The 14,137-nt window shown below is 36.1% G+C and overlaps 1 protein-coding gene and 1 long non-coding RNA gene across 23 annotated transcripts in view; one reads left to right on the forward strand and one right to left on the reverse strand.

Annotated features, from left to right (window-relative positions):
* Positions 1-14,137, reverse strand: part of ANKS1B (ankyrin repeat and sterile alpha motif domain containing 1B) — a 1,065,991-nt gene that overhangs the window by 165,975 nt on the left and 885,879 nt on the right. The gene's annotated exons all lie outside the window — the stretch shown is intronic.
* Positions 2,031-14,137, forward strand: part of LOC122240435 — a 41,642-nt gene continuing 29,535 nt past the window's right edge. The window contains exons 1-2 of the long non-coding RNA XR_006220173.1: positions 2,031-2,099; positions 3,692-3,843. This is a non-coding gene — a long non-coding RNA (uncharacterized LOC122240435). The remainder of the gene's footprint in view (positions 2,100-3,691; positions 3,844-14,137) is intronic.

A 14,137-nucleotide genomic window follows, 5' to 3' on the forward strand; every position in this document is an offset into this window, starting at 1 on the left:
CTTGGCTCTGTTTTTTTTTTCTCTTAGTTTCAAAAAAAATGTTTTTGTTTTTACATTTAACTCTTTTGTTCATTTAGGATTTAATTCGGTGTATTTGAGTCTTTATGAAGGAAAAATTTTAAACTAAAAAAAATAGAATTGTGTCATCCTGTTCCAGAAATATCTCAGTTGTGTCAATGCTTGTTCTCTAGCAGAGGCAACCATCAGTGAATTTCAATAACCAACCCAATTCTCTCAAAGTAATGGTGTATTAGTTTGCTAGGGCTGTCATAGCAAAAGACCACAAGTTGAGGGGGGTGGCTTACACAGTAGAAGCTCATTGTCTCACAATTCTGGAGGCCAGAAGTCCAAGGTGATGTGTTGGCAGGATTGGTTTCTTCTGAGGGGTGTGACTGAAAATCTGCACCATACTTCTGCCTACCTTCTGATGGTTTGGTGGTAATCTCTGGCATTCCTTCGTTTGTAGAAGTGTCACCCTGACCTCTGCCTTTGTCTTCACATGGTATTCTCCCTTTCTGCATGTCTGTCTCTAAATTTCCACTTCTTCTAAGAACACTAGTTTTATTGGAGTAGGACCCATCCCGGTTACCTCATTTTAACTCAGTTACATCTGTGAAGATCTTATCTCCAAATAAGATCACATTCTGAGGTACTGGACATTAGGACATCAACATAGGAATTTGGGGGAACACAATCCAACCCACAACAAATGGGTAATACAATAATCATTGTACTAATTACTCTGATATATTGGGTAGAATATGGGCATGTCAGGAGACAAACTGAGTTTCAGTCGTGGCTCTTATTAGATCTGAAAATTTGGGAAAAATCCCTGAACCTGTTTCCTTGACTATAAAAAAAAAAGAGCTGGACTATGGTAAGGATTTATTCATCAATTCACCAAATGACTGTCCACTAAGCATTCAACTCTATGTTTAATGCCCAGTATATAGTACACATCCAACATGTGTTATTTCTCTTTCCTTACACATGCTTGAATTATTAGAATAATCTGAGGGATAATAGTGTTCACTAACCCAAGTATTAATGACTGACATTAGAAAGCAATGGAAGTACTTTTATTTTCATTAAATGATTTTTTATTGACAGAATGTATTTCTATGTTTATGATATAACTATTTCAATTTGGTAAGCTTTTAAAATATATTTGATTTGTTTTTTGTTTTTGTTTTATATTTTGCTGTTGTAGAGGGAGGAAGTTGGAAACCCTTTATCAGTTAATGACTCTCCAAACTTTCAAAGATACAAATAATTGTCTGGACATGCAAAATGACTACAAATGGAGTAGACTCAATGGATTGACCCATATCTTTTTCTTAATATAGATGAAATTATAACTGTAATTTATTTATGTCATTTATGTTTACTTTCTGTAATATGTGATCCACTTTGAAACCAAGCAAAAGATCATGAATCAATACTTCAAGAGGATTTGTAATATTTCACTGTTCAGTAAATTTGATATTTTATTCACTGAACCATGTTTCCTACAATATTGCATTAAAAAGAAATATCATGCTCAATTCTCCATGGAAGGCTGGGAAATATGCCAGGTAGAAAACTCCCTGTTTAGGAGCTTTTCAAAATTTCTTTTTACCAAACATTTGCCTTTGCTGGGAGCAAGGAATCTTGTTCTCCCTGATAAGGGTCTCTTAGAAGAATCTCTAGGGCAGTGAATTTTAAACTTTAAAGAATTATTATTAACTTTCACAGTGGAGTGATGTTTTCCAAAGAAATCATACACAAATTTCTAGATCTATGGAAAATGCAGGGTGGAGGTTCTGGAGAGCCTTTCTTAGTCCGGTTTTCCTGTGATTTAGAGGAGGTTGTGCCCAGGTGATGGCTGCAGAATCCCAGCGTTCATTGGAACACAGTTTGAAGCCACTATATTAGAGCTTGATCTGTAGAGGAACGAGGGCATCTTACCAAGCAGGTCTTCTCCATCCTATCTGACATCATAATGTAAGAATCACAGGAAGAGAAAGAGAACAACATTGGTATACATGTCCTATGATTCTCCTGGAAATTGTAGCAGACAATGATTTCTGGTGACCATGTACAGGCTTCTTTTCCATTAGGTGAGTGGATTTAGTTTTTGAAACACTGTAGGATGCATATGCCAGTCTCTCTAAGGAGTACTCACTTATTCCACAAATTGTGTTGTGAAGCACCAGCTTGTAAATCCACAGTCACCTGTTATTGTGCTGATATTATATCTGTATTGTAATTGACAGTTTTGCTCACTAGTTTGATATTCCAGTAGGCAAACTCATTGAGGTTAGAAGCCATAACTAATACTAACAGTTATTATTATTTTTAAAGCAACTAGAATTTTTGAGCACAGTGCCAGACACTATTCTAAGTACTTAATATATGGTGTCTCATTTAATCGTCACACAACCCAGTTAAGTTGATTCTATTATCAGCATCCCATTTCTCTGATGAGGAAACTGTGGCAAAGAGAGGTGGGGTAATTCATTCAGCAATATTTTTTGAAGACTTCCCACGTGCTATTCTAGGCACTGAGAATATATGGTGATCAAAACCAAGCCCTGTGTTTATGGTTTACATAGTGAGATGCTTTCTGAATATGTGCAAGCAAATAGTTGCTAATGAGTGGATTGAAAATTATATTTCTTTCTCTTTTTTTTGAGAGAGAGCAGGGGAGGGGTAGATGGAGGGAGGGAGAAAGAGGAAGAGGAGAGAGGGAGAGAGAGAGAGAGGTAGAGAGAGAGAGAGGGAGGGAGAGAGAGAGGTAGAGAGAGAGAGAGAGAGAGAGAGAGAGAGAGAGAGAGAGAGAGAGAGAATCTCAAGCAGGTTTCAGGCTCAGCACAGAGTGCAACACAGGGCTTGATCCCACAACCCTGGGATCATGACCTGAGCTGAAATCAAGAGTCGGATGCTCAACTGACTGAGCCACCCAGGTGCCCCAAAAGATTATATTTCTATTAATACTACCACTCTACAGTTGAGGTGACTAAATTTCGGGGAGCCAAGGAACTCTTTCAAGGTCATACATCTAATCCATAGTAGAGCCTGATTTAAACTTGGTTCTGTAAACTCTGATCCCTAGGCTTCAAGTCAGTGTATGTAAAGTGGCCAAAGCAATCGACACTTACTGAATGGGTTCTGTTTTCAGAGGATTCTCAGGGATAGGGATAGAGATTTCATAACATCTGCTTCACTTCTAACCACATTTTTGCTTATACTAAGTCTGTTTCTTCCTATTTGATTCTTTGTTATCTGTGACTTCCTTATATATAATAAAGAACTTAAAAAAATACACACACATGCACACACACACATATATGTATATTAGTTTATTTATTTTGAGAGAGACAGAGACTGCACAAGCAGGGAAGGAGAGAGACAGGAGAGAGAGAGAGAGAGAGAGAGAGAGAGAGAGAGAGAATCCCAAACAGGCTAAGCACCACCAGCACGGAGCCAGATGTGGGGCTCCAACTCACAAAACTGTGAGATCATGATCTGAGCTGAAAGCAAGAGTCAGTCGTTTAACCAACTGAGCTACCCGGCGGCCCTCCTTATAATATTTTTTTTTGACATATGCACTAACTTGGCCCAAGTGCTAGATGAATGAAAGTCGGACTATGATACATACCGGGTAACATAGTGAGATATATCATGCCTGAGTCTGCCTACTCTGTTTTAGCTCCCCTACAAATATCACATCTTGAAGAACAGAAGACTGAAACCACACAGATCGCTCAGATTGTTTGAAGAAAGCACTTTCAGATGTGTTTGAAAGGCTGGCTTCTAGATCTGGATAAAACTCTGTGGGCTGTTGGGGCCTGTTGTTTGAGGGTGAGTGTGGAGATGTGTCTACTCCAAAAAGCCGTGAGTATTACTAAGCACACGGAACACTTAGCTCATCAGCTGCTTGCAGCATGAAACAGTTGGCTGACTTGGCAGTGAACTCTCCTTAGAGGTGTATCTTCAGACCATCGATCTCAATGCATACCTTAAACCTGAAAGTCTGCTGCTTTACTAAGTGCTAAGTAAATTAAATTCCACAAGAGTTAGCGAGCAATTTCATCCCCGGTAGAAGCTGTGGATGGCAGTAAGTTAATACAAACTTCAATTTTCAAACAAGATCTAGTACATTTATATAATATCCTTGGCTATTCCAGGGGGACAAAAAATAATTACCAGGTCTTGTTAAACGTATTTATGTTAAACGTATTTCTGTTTTCCTCCTCCTGCCATCCATTCTTCCCTCTTTCTTTCCTTTTTAAATTCGCCTCTCCCTGCCTCCCTTCTTATTTCCTTATTCTCTCCCTGTATGGTTTCTATTTACTCAACAAATATTTAAGGAGCCCTTAAGGCATGGCAGAGCTTATACCATATGCCATCATGCACCCCTAAATCCTGAGATAATATAATTCCTGCCCTCAACGGACTCAAGGTCTAATAGAATTGCAAAGTTACCTGATGGGGGAGGCCTACAGTGCTCTTTCTATGGTATAGGGGGATAGGAATTATCTCGGCTATCTTGAGTGTATTCTATGATTTTCCTCTTTTTTTCCCACCTGGGATTCATCTTAATAGCCCTATTGTAATGTTACTGCCCCTTCAAGTGGCTCAGTGTGTTTTCTACAGACTGTCAGTTTTTGCTGTGTTCTAAATGAGGTTTTAAAGCAAATGCTTGACTTTAGGGGCTTTTTCATTCTAAAAGGAACATCACCCGACTCCCATTGTACTGTGACTACATTTTCTACCCTCTGACACAGAAAGCAGAGAGGGTGGGGGTGCATTAAGAGTCACTAGATGGTCCACTGCTATCATTTGTTTACCTGCTTTGGTCTGCTTTGGTTGAATCTATTTAATGGATATGTTCACTGAAGAAATTAATTTGAGGAAAGTGATTATAAATGAAGAATATTTCCATATATAAAGATGTTAACTGTAAGAATTAATTTGAAGGGACTTTTTGACATTTAGTATAGAACCTTCCTTTCGGTGAGCTTAAAGTCCCAGATTTTATTTTATTTCAATTTTTTTCTTTTTCTTTTTTTTTTAATTTAAATCCAAGTTAGTTAATGTATAGTATAATAATGATTTAAGGAATAGAATTTAGTGATTCATCCCATACATATATAATATAGTAATGGTTTCAGGAATAGAATTTAGTGATTCATCCCATACATATAACACCCAGTGCTCATCCCAACAAGTGCCCTCCATAATGCCCATCACCCATTTAGCCCATCCTCCGTCGAACACCTGCCCAGCAACCCTCAGTTTGTTCTCTGTATTTAAGAGTCTCTTATGGTTTGTGAAAGTCCCAGATTTTAACAAATTCCACAGCCTGAACCAAATTTCTATACCTTTCAGAATGGATCTGAAAGGAAAAACATCTGCAGAACAAAAATATTTTCCTTCTATAACCTCAAGCAAATGTGAGCGCTCTCTGCTCTTAGAATTTTTATTACTTCAACACATCAACAAAGAAACAATGATTCAGTTAGACCTTTCCTTTTGCACATTCAGAATTACTCTGGAATTGCTTGGTGCTGGTATATCTACCCTCAAGTGGCATCTTTGCTTGAGAACTGTATTTTTCATTATTTAGAGTTTCCTGTAATTTTATTTTGTGATGTTAATATTTAATAATATCATACCCCAAGTGGTATCTTTGTGAACTTTCACGTTTACACAACTTGTTCCTTTTTATAACTTTAACTTTTATTCTTTTAGCACTCTGAATATAATGGAATCTATACACTTTTTTAGTGAAGGGTTTTTTGCTAGTCATTGTGGGTTTTCCTTTGACAACATAAATGCCTGCTCCCTGTACATTGGTTCTAATTACTTCATCAGCAAGGTAAGTATAAATATGTCATGCTTAAGAAAAGGAATTAAATTGATCTCTCTCTCTCTTGAGATCACAACCTAAATGTTGCACTTACACACTTCAGTTCTGATTTATTTGTGGACTTTTGTGTAAAAATAAAATTTTCTTAGAAATTCCTGGAGAAACATACATAATAGTGTTATGCATCATAGTCCATTCCCTGAGAATTTCCTTTCTCAGCACCTAAGAAGAGCTTGAATACCAAAAGTTGATCTGCTGATGTGTGAAGGGAGGCTTTGATTTGCTTGCTATAACACAATTTTTGTCGATAAACCCAACATTTCTTAAAAGTTTAGTTTCTGATGACTTTTATTCTATAGTTCACACACAAATGCAAAAAAACCCGTATTTTTTACCTTAATAGGGGAGGAACGCTATAAATACAGAGTGAATTTGTAGAAACCGCTTTTTGGACAACTGATAAAATGGTTGCTGATCACTTCATCACTGCTTGCAGCTACCAGTCAATAGAGAAGAGAAAAAATCCCCCATCTACTTTGACCAGGGGGAAGAAGTAGGAATTTCTTGCAGCATCAAGAGGAAAATAGAACCTAATAGAGTTATCACTTAGTTTCCTAATAAGAGCCATTTTTCATTTCTCGTTTTCCCTACTTTTATCAGGGCATTTTTTTCTAATGCCTCTCCTCTCCTTGCCCATTTTTGCTTTTAATATCTCTAAGGGACACCAAATAAGTCATTTATTTTTGCATTCATTAAAAATAAGTTTATGCTGGAGTACCTGGGTGGATCAGTTGGTTAAGTGTCCCACTCTTGATTTCAGCTCAAGTCATGATCTCAACAGTTCGTGATTTCGAGCCCCATGTAGGGGGGTGCAGAGCCTGCTTGGGATTCTCTCTCTCCCCCTTCCCCCCACCCCCCTGCCCCTTCCCTGCTTATGCTCTCTCTCTCAAAATGAGTAAATAAACTTAAAATAATGACTTTAATAGGGGCGTCTGGCTGTGCTGACAGCTCAGAGCCTGGAGCCTGCTTCGGATTCTGTGTGTGTGTCTTTCTCTCTGCCTCTCTCTCTCAAAAATAAATAAAAAACATTAAAAAAATTTCTTTTTAATGACTTTAATAAAAAAATAAGTTTATGTTGGCCTTCTTGTTCAATTCCTACTTGGGCTGCAAGTAAGTAACAGGTATGGAAACAATTGAGTAGTTGGGCATGGTGGGCCCCAGATATAGATGTTACCACATATTTCTGGACTCTCCCTATTTCCCCCATTTTTTCCTCAGGACAGGAGAAAAGTGGACAGCAGTGCTTTAATTAAAGCACGGAACCACCACTGCAGTGTTGATGTGGCATGCAGCCCCCAACTTCACAAAAAGGCTTAACATAATTTCAGGATTAACTGCACCAATAATCCTTCCAGGTTGCTATTTTTCACACATTACCAAAGAATAACCTTCTAGTGTTTAAAAGAAGTGTCATTTATTATTATTATTATTTATTTTTAAGAGAAAGAGAGAGAGAGCACACACATGTGATGTGCAAGTGGGGGAGGAGCAAGAGACAGAGAGAGAGAGAGAGAGAGAGAGAGAGAGAATCCCAAGTGGGCTCTGTATTGATAGTGCAAAGCCCAACACAGGGTTCAAACTCACGGGAAATGTGAGGTCCTGATCTGATCTGTAATCAAGAGTTTGATGCCTGATTGACTGAGGCACCCAGGAGCTCCAAGTAGTATTTTTAATTGTTATTTATTTCTATGCTCAATAAGGTAGATAAAATGGGTTTTGGAATATAATTTCTTTTTCCTCATTGGACTTTTTCTTTCCCTTTCTATTCCCTTCTATACAAAAAAGCTATATCTACTTTTAACATGCATACTTATTCCAAGTGTTTTTTAGCATATTTGACTTTGGGAAAACCAAGTAGCTTCTCCCAAGCCACCCTCTGTCCTTCCTTTGTATTTTGTTCCCTATCGGCCAATTTTACCTTGTTCTTATACACGACCAACCTGATGATGCATTGCCTTAGAAACACAGATACAGAATTGGTATAGTTTTATTTTGAGGTCACGCAAACCTGCTAAATCTTAAGAATGTCTGGTGGTGTCAGAAGAAAATTTCTTTTTATAAGAGGCTTTCAGCACTATTAGAAGGGAATTCAGAATCAAAGCTGGTTCCTTTTGTTTCTTAATCAATTCACTAAATAGCTTCCATCATATAGGAAAATTATTCTCCTTACCCCTAAACTGAGATAGTATTTTAAAACAGATTATCAAATCATAGTGCAGACTAATTTCCATAGTTAAATGAGTAGGAAGGCAAAGTACATTATTTGCTAATGTAAATGCTGAGCCTATTGCAAAAAATTTAATATTCAAAGTCCAAGCAGAACAAGGAGACACAAAAGTTATTGCTTAAAAATTTTCCAAACCAAAGTGACCTATAACACACAAAATATGGTTCCATTATGTGTGAGTGACACTTTCTTTGTTAAGAATAATGAACTACAGCAGAATGGCATAATGTAGAACTCCACAGCTGATAAGCTTTCTGCATAAGAACAGAGAGAGTACGTTTCTTAAACAGTTCTGCATCCAATGTTTGCCTTGAGGAGGCACTTAATGGTTATTACTGTTAATAGTAACAATATGAAGCTAATTGGTTTATAATGAAGCAGCAGAAAATACTGATGGTGAGACTGGAGTATATAAAGGGAAAAATAAAAATCTACATTCAAGCTACATAAAAACGATGCTTAAAATATAACTTAATCTTGATATTTTATTCATAATGGCAAATTTGTTCATTGTAATGAACATTCCCTAAGTGACCCACCAACTCCACCTCTAAGCTTGATACTGTCAAATTTTTATACCCAGTTCTGACTTCTCTCCTAAGCACTAGACTCAAATATCCAGCTGCCCACTTGACAACTGCACTAACAGAGCTAATTAACATCTCAAACTTAATATGCCTCAGTCCAAACCCCTGATTTTTCCTTCTGCCCCTCCTCCTCTTTTCCATTATCGGCACCACCATTTATTTGGTTGCTTAAGCTCACAACCTAGGAATTGGCCTTATTTTTTTCCTTTCTCCTAACATGCCTCACCAAGTTCTATAGCTTTATATTTAAAATATATCTTAAATCCAAGCACATCTTTCAGGCCACTGTAATCTCTCAAATAGATTGTTCTACTCTTGTCCTTCTACTGTCCGTTTTTCATTCAGTCAACCAGTGACCTTTAGAAAATGTAAATCACATCATGTCACTTCCCCGCTTAAATTCTTCCAATGCTTTCCTACCTTGACTTACAGTAAAACTAAAACTCTTTACCCTGGTCTACAAGGCCATTATCTAATTCATGCTTTTTTGTTAGATCTCATCTCTTATCACTCTCTCCCTTACTTTACTCCCAAGTTTTCTTATGTTTCTTTGAAAATGCAATTCCATTCTCGCCTCAGGTTATTCAAACTTGCCATTGCTCCTCCATGGATTTGCAGCTCCTTAAAGTTTTGGTTTCCTCTTATTTCAGTGATTGTTCCCTCCTCAGAGATGGCTTCCCTTGACTGTCCCTACATGGCCACCTCCTACGTTTCAGGCTCCAAAGCTGTCTCCAACCTTCCCTTGCTTTAATTCATAGTACTCATCCCAACCTAAATCTGTAATATATGTTTAATATTTTTTCCTCATTGTATTTCTTCCCTCCCAAGACTGTAAGCTTTATGAGGTCAGGACTATTGTCCTGTTCACTACTTCATCCTCAATGCATACAACAGTGTTTGACATACAATAGAAAGTGCATATTTGTTGAATAAACTAATAATTAAATGATTTCTCTGTGCAAGAACTTTCTATGATTCTCCATAACCTAAAAAAGTAAAGTTTAAACTTCTTAGTCTTCCTTGGCCAAGGCCTTCCTTAACCAAAGTCCCTCATCATCTTACTTTATGTTCCTTTTCCAGCCATAACTTCTTTCTGGGCATTAGTCACCCTGTACCACCAGGTCCCAATACTTTATGGGCTCTAGCGATGCTGTCTTTGCCTGGTTTCCTGCCTTCCTTCTCTATGTGCCAAATTACAGCTCATAAGTCATGCCCAGCTCTTACATCATCTCCTCAGATACTTTGCACTGAACTCATTTGTCCCATCAAAATTGGTTATTATGTTTATTATAATAAATGTCACATTCCCAGGACATTCGTTGAAACAACCAGCAGTAATTGTTTAACATTGCAGCTGCCAGAAGTAGGGATACAAGTTTGGGCTAAATAGAGGATTACCAAAAATTTTATGAAAAAACTGGAGAATAAGACATCCATAGGGAATTTTGGAAAGCTCCAACATGTTCCTGATATAGAGGTCCATGCAAATGTGCAGAGCTGTGAACATGCCTAGGACAGATCTGAGAAGGCCATAATATATTCCCTCTGGCTAACCTGAAGGCTCTGTGCAAGCAGGATGTGGAAGTTAAGGCAGAGTTGTAAACTGCCTGCTAGAGCATTGAAGTCATAGCCCAATACACACCTACAGTCACTTGGCAGTGGCTGTGAGACTTATTTGTTCAAGGCATTTAAGGAAATATCTGTCTAATCGTTAGTTGGCCACTCAGCTATCTGAGCACAGATATCTGCAGCTAAACTGACATAAAATACAGATTTTCAAGAATTAATCTGGAAAAGTCACTAAATAAAGAGCAGCAACAACAACACAGATCAACAAACCCTAAGGAGTAATCTTCTATGGTGTTACATTACATTATTTAAAATGTGTAGAGTTTAACAAAAAGTTACAGGACATGTGAATAAAGAGCAAAATGTAGCCTATACATGGAGGTGGGGACAGGGGGGAGCTGTCCCTGGATGTTGAACTTAATAGACAAAGATTTTAAAAGAATTTTTTTAATGTTTATTTATTTTGCAGAGAGAACATGAGTGGGGGAGAGGCACATAAAGAGAGAGAGAGAGAGAGAGAGAGAGAGAGAGAGACAGAGAACCCAAAGCAGGCTCCAGGCTCTGCACTGTCAGCACAGAACCCAATGCAGGGCTCAAACTCACAAAACTGGGTGATCATGACCTAAGCCAAAGTCAAACGCTCAAGTGACTGAGCCACCCAGGTACCCCAATAGACAAAGACTTTAAACCACCTATTATAAATATATTCAAATACTTAAAGGAAACCAAGTCTAAAACATTGAAGGAAAATATGAAAATATAGTCTCACCAAATATAGAATATCCGTAAAGAGAACCTATATATAAAAAGAACAAACTAGAAAATTTGGAGTTTATCACTACAATAACTGAAATGAAAATATCACTGGAAGCATGAATAACAAAAGAAAGAAAAAGCAAACTTGCAAACAGGTCAATTTAGATTAATGAGTTTGAGAAACAGAAGGTAAAAAGAATGAAGAAAAATAAACAGAATGTCAGAAACATGTGGAATGTTATCACAGTACCAACATATGTACAATGAAGTCTCAGAAGAAAGGGGAAAGAGCAAAGAGCATAGAGAATGTCTGAAAAAATAATGGCTGGAAACTTCCTAAATTTCATGCAAAGATTAATATGCACATCCAAGAACCTCAATAAATCCAAGTAGGACAAAGTCAAAAGGATCTACACCTTGACACACCATAGTCAAACAGTCTAAAGCCAAAGCCAAAAAACAAACAAAATCTTGAAAATAGCAAGAGATAAGTGATTCACCAAGTTTAAGGGATCCTCAATAAGATTATTAGCTGACTCTCATAAAAAAAATTGCCATAGTGTCTCAAAGGCAATGGAATGAGCTATTTAAAATGCTGAAGGGAAAACACTGTCAATGAAAAATTTTATACCTAGCAAAGCTATTTTTCAAAAAAACAAAGGAGAAATACAAAATTCTCAGATAAACTGAGAGAAGTCATTACTGATAGACATGCCCTATGGCAAATAGTAAAGGGAGACCTTTTGGATAAAATAAAAGGACACTAGATGGTAACTTAACTGCATATGAAGAAATACTGCCAGTAAAAGGTATTTTATTTTATAAAAATAAAAGATAGTCTAAATGTATTTTTTGCTTGTAACTATTTTCTTCTTCTATCTAATTTAAAAGACAACTGCATAAAAGAATAATTATAAAGCTGTATTGATGGACTTATAATTATGAACATGTAAGTTATATGACAATAACACAAAGGGGGAGGACAGGAATTGGTGCAATATTTTATATATCATTGAAAGTAAGTTGGTATTTATCTAAACTAGATCGCTCTAAGTTAAGATGTTAATTGTAATCCCTAGGGTATAAATTTTAAAATATTGCAAAAGAGAAACAAAATGGTACGTTAGAAAATACCTATTTAACACACATAAAAGATCAAGGAACAGAGGAACAAAAAGATATAAGACATAAAACATAAAACATAGAGAAAGCAAATAGGAAAATGACATATATAAATCCAATCTTACCAGAAATTACAGTAAATGTGAAGCTTAACACTCCAAACAAAAGGCAGAATGTGGGATAATAGATTCAAAAAACAATTCAACTATATGCTGCCTCTAAGAGATACACTTTAGGTTGAAAGATACAATTAAATTGAAAGTAAAAGAATGGAAACAGATATACCATGGAAGCATTAACCAAAAGTGACCTAGAATGGCTATTCTTCTATCAGACAAAACAGATGTTTGGACAAAATTGCTACTAGAGACAAAGGGGGAAATTTTATAATGACACAAGGGTCAATCCATTAGGAAGACATAATAATTATAAATATGCATGTACTTAACAGACCCCTAAAATACACAAAGCAAAAAATGGCAGAATTGAAGGGAAAAATAAATAATTCAACACTAATAGTTGGAAACTTCAGTATCCTACTTTCAAGAATGAAAAGAATAAATACGCAAGATCAACAAGGAAGTAGAAGACTTGAACAAAACAAAACAACTAGGTGTAACAACATCTATATAACATTCCACTTAACAATAGTAGAATATATAGTCTTCCCAAGTGCAAATGGGACATTATTCATGATAGACATATGTTAGGTCATAAAACAAGTCTTAAGAAGTTTAAAAAGATTGAAATCATTCCAAGTAAATTCTCTGACCATATGGAATAAAATTAGAAATTAACAACAGAAGGATTTTTGGGAAATTTGAAAATATAGGTACATTAAATAGTACACTCATAACCAATGGATCAAAGAAAAAATCACAAGGGAAATTAGAAATATTTTGAGATAGTGAAAAGGAAGATATATCATACCAAAGGTTATGGGATACAGCTCAAATAATTATTAGACAGAAATTCATAGTTATAAATGCCTATATTAACATGAAGAAAGATATCAAATCAATAACTTAAACTTCTCCCTTAACATACTAGAAACAGAGGAGCAAACTAAACCCAAAGCAAGAAGAATAAAAGAAAGAAAAACACACTAAATAGAAATAAATAATACAGACAATACTATCATAGAATCAACAAAATTAAAAGTTCATTTTTTGAAAAGATCAAGAAAATTGACAAATATTTATCTCAGATGAGTAAGGGAAAAATAGAGAAGACTGAAATTACCAAATTAGAAATGAAGGAGAGGATACTGACCTTTCAGAAATAAAAACCATTGTAAGTGAAATCTATGAACAATTGCATGCCAACAGATTAGACAATCTAGATAAAATGGACACATTTTTAGTGAGGCACAAACTATTGAAATGGACTGAAAAAAAATAGAAAATTTGAATATAACAAGCATAGAGATTAGGTGAGTAATAAAAATACTTCCCACAAAGAAAAGCCCAGGTCAAAATGGCTTCACTGGTGAAATTCTAACAAATGCTTAAAAAAGAACTAACACCAATCCTCATAAGCTCTTCCAAAAAGTAGAAGAGGAGAGAATGTTTTCATAGTAATTCTATGAGACCAATACTACCCTGTTACCAAAATGAGAAAAAGGCATTACAAGAACACTATGGACCGATAATCTCTTTTGAACACAGATATAAAAATTCTCAAGAAAACACAAGAAAACTGAATCCAGCAATGTATTAAGAGGATTATACACCATGAGCAAGTAGAATGTATTCCAGGAATGTAAGATTGTTCAACATACAAACTTCAACCAATGGAATATTATTATATTATGCTAATAGATTAAAGGAAAAAATGATGTGATTCTCTCATTAGATGCAGAAAATCATTTGACTAAGTCCAACACTCCTTCATAGTGAAATAATTTGACAGACTAGAACAAAAAGGGAATTTCCTCAACCTGACAAAGTCCAGCCATATACA

Source organism: Panthera tigris, chromosome B4 (genome assembly GCF_018350195.1).
Source record: "Panthera tigris isolate Pti1 chromosome B4, P.tigris_Pti1_mat1.1, whole genome shotgun sequence".
NCBI classification, from domain to species: domain Eukaryota; kingdom Metazoa; phylum Chordata; class Mammalia; order Carnivora; family Felidae; genus Panthera; species Panthera tigris.